The sequence below is a fragment of the Crassostrea angulata genome, chromosome 7 (genome assembly GCF_025612915.1).
Source record: "Crassostrea angulata isolate pt1a10 chromosome 7, ASM2561291v2, whole genome shotgun sequence".
Classification (NCBI taxonomy): Eukaryota; Metazoa; Mollusca; class Bivalvia; order Ostreida; family Ostreidae; genus Magallana; species Magallana angulata.
This window is the reverse complement of record NC_069117.1, coordinates 57,244,430-57,253,142: the sequence shown is the minus strand read 5'-3', so window position 1 is coordinate 57,253,142 and position 8,713 is coordinate 57,244,430. Positions and strand designations below refer to the sequence as shown.

Genomic DNA, 8,713 nt, shown 5'->3' with positions numbered 1-8,713 from the left:
TACTGTATAATTAACGGTGTGCTTCAACTCCAAGACTTTATCTGGAGTTCATATTTTGATCTTCAAATCTAAATCTCCAATTAATTTGATATCATATTCTATATTGTTTTGCACAGACTCACAATCACTATATTATAAATCTCATGTATAAAAAGAACGTCGTGTATATGTTACATGTTTACACGGGAAAAATACCTTTACCTCTGGATAAATCGATTTCAGTAGACTCTGTCAATGCATCTGTTTCTCTTCCGCCTAAACTGTTGCCATGACAACCGAAGCTGATTAAAGATGCTCGTATCCATGATTATCTATAGTATCTTATGAACCATGGATGCTGGCATTACACAGAAGACTCTGCCAGCGTACAGATGAGATTAAGAGGTAAGATTAATGTTATCTTATCCAATAAGAAATATACCTCGATGCATGTACCATTTGTTTCGTAAACTGATATAGTTTTATCAAAAATGCTTTGATAAAGCAAATCTAAATCTACACAGAAAATTCAACAATTGAAATGTTGAAATAATACGTCATTCCTGCGTTAAACTGTCCATATAAAGTCGACAGTAATATACCTCGAAATACTCAACGTGAACGTTACATAAGTTGTGTACATTGTGCACAATTCTTACAGATAAAAGAAGGCTTAAAGTACATATTGATAATGACAACAGTGCGAGCACTCAACATGTCCTACGTGTTATGGTGTTGATAAAAGGAATTGTGAAGCAGTTGGTCAAATGAGGTTCCTTTTGAGGCTTGTATGTACACAGTACAACAACAATAATCCGTTTTGGTGTACATGATCTGCATAGGTCACTTCAAGATCAGTTATCTTTCATCTTACAATTAAAATCATGAGTAGCCATTGATTTATTTGTAGAGGTCAGTAAAATTGGAAAGTGAGAGGTTTAGTATTTACTTGCATGGTGAGAGGTACAGAATGTACTTATATGCGCCCAAAAACGATTTATTCAGCTGTAGTACTGGCCGCCCAGGATCAAGAGGCAATCTATGACTTGAGTCAAAATTTGTACACTGTCTTAAAGTCTCTCTTGATTGAAAACAGCGACAAAATTTAAATGCTATTTAAAAGTGTCTTGATATTAAGTTGTTAATTACAAATTTCAAAACAAAATCAAACTCTATAATCTGTAGATATCAATCATAATTATATAGTGTACAAATACTCGTTTATTATTTCAAGCTATTTGAAAAACTTTTTTAAACCACTCAACTCTTTGTAAATTCCATTCAATATTGATGATGATAACTTTGTATTTCTATCATTCAGTATATACTTTGACAATTAAGAATATTTCATTTGTATTGCAAAAGTGTCTGTTTTAAATGATATAAAAACTATATGCAAATGAAGCCTGTATCAGAAATTGCGCCCGTCCAAGTTTAGCAGCGGTTAGTTATTAGGTGAGCCGACAAGGAACCGCTAGTTTGTCAGGATGAGAAGGGACCCGATACTGGCAGCCGCATGCGATCCGTAATTAACCCTCACGTCCGAATCCTAAAGGTGTCAAAAGTAATATCCCAGTCCCGGAGAGGCGATAAGCGGAAGATAACTGCTGGCTTTCAGAACTTTTCAAATCAATCAAAAAACCCATTAGGTGTGAAAAATTAAGAAGGAAATGTCCATTATGTTGTATGAGGAGTCAGGTGGTTGGGGAAGGATACACGCTAGAAACTATTTATTTTTAATCCAAATATCAACAACTTATAAGTCGTAAATGGTCTTCGATATTGCATACAATGATCATCTGTTTGCAGGAGAAACATATAGCAAGTTCTTCAGGTATTGTATCTTTGTTGAGATAGCAAATGAATAGAGTTGATATATGTTGTAGTTGGTAGTCCACTAATAATTGACAATTAGTTTAATTTAACGGTGTCAATTTTTCACGTTTAGGGTAGTGGTTCATTTTTCATCGTCGGAAACGAACGGCCAATATCACATACTCCTACTTAAATTGGGCCAACACTTTGACTTTTCTCGTTTTCATGAATTTTTATAATTCTAAACCATCAATTAGAAAGCAATGCATATAGTTTCTGGAGGTATAAAAACAAATATCATGTTATGAAAACATGCATTGTTGTATTTAGATGTAATAACATAATTGTTTCTTTACAAAAGTGGGATGGAGCCAATCGGGATAGGGTACATATTCATAAGAACGAGATAATTCAATGAGTTGGACAACAATAACAAGCCAAGTGCTTCCGAACATGATAACATCAATGCTAAGGTAGTGTATACATGTATTCTGTTTACTGATAAAAGGTAAGTAAACACGTACGGTACACATATGATTAATAATTTTAAAGTTAGGATATGGAAAGGTTACAGTTATAATAAGCACACATATTTTGCAAATCACCAAACATGTAGCTCATTATTATAGTTTGTCACTTTTTTCACCTAATAAAATATTTGATTTTAGTACATATCTTCAGCATCTTATTATTTTCAATATCTTCAAAGACATGAACTTTTTCACACCGTGCATTTGCCACCAACCACAAAGGTCATTGCAAGATTGTAAACATTTCAATCCTGTATTTATCCTTTTCATAGGAAGACGGTTAAGACACTTTTTTAAAATAAATTTTAACTTGATATGATTGTATTACGGTTTTAAGGAAGGAGTCTTCTCGTTATCAGGCATACTTCTTATAATGAGAAATTCATGAAATTTTTACACAGTCAAACAAATTGTTTTCGCATCAAGGTCAGGTTAAGGTCACTTCCTTTTTTTTTTTTGTCATTTTAAAAGATGATAAAAATAGATGTAATGACCTGCAGTCATGTAGTCATTTGTTTAAGTTATGAAGTTTATATTCTTAAATGAAGTAGAATATCAGAATGTCTATCAGCTTATACTTCTAAATTTAAATAAATACATGTATTTAAGCTTAAATTGATTCCTTAACCCGCATTTCCTTTAAATTTCTTAAATTGTGGAGATATTTTGATTATTTTTCTGTGCTTGCAATATTAAAATATTTCTGATTTTACATATGATGAATTTAAATAAGATTAAATTAACCAAAAAGCTAATATATTGACTATGAAGTAAGTGAGAAAATCCGATTTCAGTGATACATTGTATTCTCACACAAATCTTTTTAATGAATGGGCGCTCAAAAAAGGTAATACTATTATAAATTCTCTTAATTATAGAATCATATTTTAAAAACAAATTGTAAATTTGACGTATCATATCATTAGTTCATATTAATTTAAAAAATCCAATATTAATGTTGTTGTTTAAAAAATGCTAACCAAACGAATGAATCTACAGCAATACTGAATTGCAGGAACGTGTGATATTTTTAAAAGTCAATGTTCCGCCAAAAAAATATAGTCCTTGTAAGATTAAAAATTTTAATTAACTTTAATATTTTTGATGCAGATGAAAATTCGTATGACATAAATTATTTTTCCAGCATCATGAAAAAGAAAAATAATATTTTTGTGAGTATATTATGCTTAGTACGTGTTTTAAGAATTACATAGATAGATTTGAATGTTCATATGCAAAATACATTAATATACAACAAAATGCTAGGTTTATCTTTAAAGATGGCCTTAGTAGAAATACAGAATGTTTAAAGAATAACTTTTATTATTCTATTTTTGTGAATATAAAATTTAAGAGATCTGTATATGAAAACAGATGGAACAAATTGTTTGGTATATCGGGTGGAATTATTAGGAAAAATATCTATAATCAAAAAATAAAATGCATGTATGATAAGAAAGTTGCTGAATTCAATAAGAAGCCATTGAACAGTGTACCTAAGTGTTAGTAAGAGGATCAAACATGTATCAGCCGAATGTGAATGTTGTCAAACGGTCGAAGACTGTGAACATCTTTTATTTAGTTGTAAATTAGTAAAACACATATGGCAAGAGGTGGGAAATTTTTTTAATTTTGGATTATCATGGAAGATATAAGTATTGGGGTTCCATTATGAAAATAATGTCAAAACTAGAAGGTTGAATAATATTTTGTCATTTATCTGCTTTTCAATTTATAAATACAAAATGTCTTGTAGAATGAATCAAGAAAAAATGTCAAAAGAAAATTTTAAATATTTTGTGAAAAATAATTTAAGTGTGGAAAATTGTGTTCATAAAAAGCTGCAAGTATTACATGTACTGATGATATGTACTTTATTTTAAGGAAGGAGTCTTCTCGTTATCAAACATACTTCTTATGATAAGAAATTCATGAAATTTTGACACAGTCAAATGGATCATATTACCAAATGATTTTTTCAGTTTAATCAAATTTGACCTTTTTGTTTCTGCATTAAAGTCAGGTCAAGGTCACTACCTTTCTCCTCAACGTAAAGGATGACAAATATAATTGTAGCTCTTTGTAGTTCTATAGACATTTGTATAAGATTTGAAGATTCTATCCTTCAACGATATGATAAAATATCAGAATGTTTATCAGCTTATACTACTAAATTGGATTGATATTGCCTGGCCCGCAACTCCTCTAATTGTCTTAAATTTTGAAGAAATTTTGATTATTTTTTATGCTTCCAATAATGAAATATTTCTGATTTAAATGTATAATGAAGACTTTATATAAAGATGTTAATTGACAGAAAAGCTAATATATTGACCATTTAATAAGAGAGAAAAACTGATTTTTGTGATTTTTTCACAAAAATCAATGTATAGAAGGACGCTTTAAAAAGCTTATAAAAATATAATTTGGTAAGCAAATCATATTTCAAAAACTTCTAAAACCCAAGTATCATATCATTGGTTCACATTAGTAAAACAAAAATCCATCATTAATGTTATTGTTTTTAAAATGCTAAAACAGACTCATTAATCTGCAGCAATTCTGAATTGCGAAACATGTGATACCGGTATTTTCCTACGTTAATATTACGCCAAAAATATAGTCCTTGTTAGATTCTCAACATTGATTACTTTTTCTGTGCCAAGTTGTATGATAATAAAAAAGGAATAAAAATATACTATTTTAATTTCCTTTCATCTTGATTTAATGAACAATTAATCAAATTTAGGTTTGAAATTCGAAAACTAGAAAAAGGACCCTTCCTTAAGTAAATATATGTAACTTTTTACACTCATCATTTTTATTCCACATTCTGGGGGTGCAGTCATCCAGTTGGAAGACAAGGGGTTCAACGGATTGGACTATGTATGTAATTCCCTTGTCAAAGTGGAAAAGATTGTATAATATACGTTATATCTTGTGTAATACTATTGTTTAAGCTATATTTGATATTGTTTTGCTGTTGAAAATTTAAATGAATTATGGAAAACTAAAAAAAAAACTTTAATTACCATTTCTATGCCATGATGTATTATAGTAAAAAAGAAAAAAAAATGATATTTAAATTTTCTTTCATTTTGATTTTATGAACATTTAATTGAATTTACCTCTGACAAGTCGAAAACTAGAAAAGACTCCTTCCTTAACCGAGTACATGCATTTATATGTGCAATTTTGTTTGAATAAAATAATAAATTTTGATTCTGAAATGTGTTTTGAAGTTTGGAGTAGTCTTAATGCCAGTGATGTAAAAAAGGGATTTTTTGGTTTGTGTTTAATATACATCCCCCCAAAAAATAAATATTCCTTAAGGTGGCTCTATACACCACTTTTTGATGACGCAGTACGCAAAAAAGTAAATCTGGAAACATGCATTTCCGGTACTGGCTGATTTAAACTAAGGCGAATTGTATGGAAACCGCTCTTTTGAAAATTTGCTAAATTAATAGATTAAATTTGATAATTGGAAAATTCATTACTTACCAGTAATGTGGTATGTGACACCTTCACGTTGTGTAGTATTATTTATCGAAATAAACAATAAAATCAAGTATAAATTTTCAAAGAGTTTCTTTACAGTCATTGATATGTTACGCCATAGCGCAGTGGGTTAGTGGGTTCACTAATAACCAGTAGGTCATGAGTTCGATTCCCGTTGAGAACAATAATTTTTTTAACTTTCCAAAAATTTCTAAAACGTATTTTTTGGGTGAATACCGTGAAAGAAAATTCTAAACCGGTGAAAATATTTCAATTATAACATACATTTTAATGCACATTAATATCGACACCTAACGGGAATGAAAGGGTTGCTTTGAATTTCTCTCGGATTGGGATACATAAATCCTATTAGCCAATGTTCCCCTTTATATATTTGACTTAGTTTTGCATTAAAGCGAATATATTCACTTATACAGGGCAAAGTCTATAATGAAATATGTATGTATTTATCATTCCAACATTATATTAAGGAAATTTTCTTCAACTCAGAAATGAAAAGTCCCCAAGGTGTTTGGGCCTTGGGACTTAGGAACGATAACCCTTACCTGAGGAACTTTCATACCAAATAAAATTTAAAATATTTTTTGTGTTTATTTGCAATGGTTTTCATTCAATTTTTTCTGTCACATTTATTAAAATATTTTTTCTTATAACATCAAGCAACTTTTTCAGATGATTTGTCAATAGAGTAAGAAAATATGAAAAATTATGTTTTGGGGAAATACTAAAAAAAATTGCAATAATAACATTTTTGAATGTTAAGAAGTGTTATTTTTTTTTTATGTGTCCGAAGGAAATATCCATCATATGACAAAATAATTTCTCTCAATTTGTGGATAGCTGTCTTTTTAACAAATATTTTACAAAAACACGAAAAAACATGAAAAAATTCTTTAAAAATACCTATAGTATCCCTATCGTCATTTTTATATTTGATAAGTATATGTTTTGTGGTCTTCTATTGAAAATTGAAATAAACTGTGGGTGTATAGAGCCACCTTAACTTATTTTAATCAGCCTCGGAATGATGTCCTGGTCCTTCTTTCTGTTGGTTGACGTTTTATGGAAGACATCCGCCCCGATGATAGATACCGGTTTTTAACATGGCTTTCTTTCATTGTTTTCATGAGGCTTCATGTTATCAAACGCTTATCAAATTATCACATTTTCAAAGGTCACATTGACTCGCTTACACAAAGCACTACCACTTGACTTTGCAGGGAAAATAGAATTAGATAGGATTCTAAAAAAAATAAGATGAAAGCCGCATTTCATATACAATATTCAACAAGAGGCTATCACATTACTGATTTTTTTCTTGTAATTACAGAGCCACAAAGAAATGACATCAAACGTTACGGCAGTCCTGGAATCCAAGCCTACAGCTGCGACTTTGCTGTGGGTGCCTCATGTTGCCATCGCCGTGTCTTTTTTAACCTTTCTTGCCTTCAATTTCTACTGCTATCATATGAAATACAAACAGAGATATCAAAGAAAATCGGACGAGTCTGAAATCAAAGCCAGGCTAAAAGAGAGGAGACGAATTCTGAACATTGTGAAGCTGCGTCACATGATCACTCCACAAATCCCAGCCTCGGCATCAGCGTTCTCCAAAAAGAACTTCAAGGTCACATCAGACTTCAAGAAAGCGTCAACGCTAACGGCAAAGATGGAATCGACCTTGACATCGAAATCTTCCTCTAACTTACAGGTGCTTGACTGCCCGTTCTCTGTGGCGGGGAAACCTTTCGATGCTATTTCCGTTTAATACGCTAGGAACATAAGGTTCTACTGAATCATCGCGAAATACACTTACACATGCAAATCGAACGAAAGGACCTTCCAAGTGGCAAATGATTCGTTGATTCTATGGAAGAATTAGCACAAACTGTAATATGTCAAAACATAGACCAATACCTCAAGAAAAGACAGTGCAATGAGGAAGAAAACCCTTAAGTAAATAAAATAACAAAACACATCCAGAAATAATCAAACAACAGAAACCACAGAACATCGTTTCTTTCCAGTTTTGATAACAAACCATGAAAATAATTTCGTGGGCTTTTTCATTCTGCATACGTAGTATGTATAATAATGCAGTATCATATCAACTAAAGCTATTTTATTAAATTTGAATACAGTCTGACAAGACTTTGGATAGTTTACGTCGTTACATTAACCACAATCCCACAAGCAGAGACCCAGTTCGAGAAAAGTTACTTGCAATCGTCATCCACAACTAGTATGCTTCATCACCAAAAGAATTAGATAATATCGATTCTTTAAAAAACGTATCACAATTTGGCTACTTTGCAAGTTACATAACAAAGTTTACGTGATATGTGTGTGTAATTGTGTCTTTTTAAAAGGTCTGTATAAATTTACCTTTGGGTCTTTATTTTCTACAATCATATTCAATTGGATAGGTTACTAATATTCATTGATAGCAAATCGTTTCTAGTATTTTTGTTTTGACCTTCTGATTCCTAATACTAATACTAATAGTTGGGTTCGAACTTTGGACCACCCCAAACATAAAACAATGCACATGACTTTAAATGACTTTACTTTAATTGACACTCTGAAAAAGTTTGTTGTTGATTAATATATTTGGTATATTTCAAATATAATATATGATGTATATTGTTAAAGTCAACCGTTTAATCGTTCAAAACCCAGGGAAGTTTTAGCGAGAATATCAGCTAGCTGTCACTGTGGTCCTGACATACATATGGAAACTTGATCATTTATTCAAATTCCATGGCCATGAAACCCCAAGCCTGACCTGTTAGCGTCTTCCTGGGGTATGGCCAATGTACTAGTATCTGACCAATGAGGATTCATATACGTAAAGATACTTACTTTTT

At 31.1% G+C, this 8,713-nt stretch overlaps 1 long non-coding RNA gene across 1 annotated transcript; it reads left to right on the top strand.

Moving 5' to 3' along the window:
- The first annotated feature begins 269 nt into the window (after window positions 1-269).
- On the top strand, window positions 270-7,989 carry LOC128155835 (uncharacterized). The gene is made up of 2 exons (XR_008239649.1): window positions 270-384; window positions 7,177-7,989. It is a non-coding gene; the product is annotated as an uncharacterized LOC128155835 (long non-coding RNA).
- The last annotated feature ends 724 nt before the right edge of the window (window positions 7,990-8,713 follow it).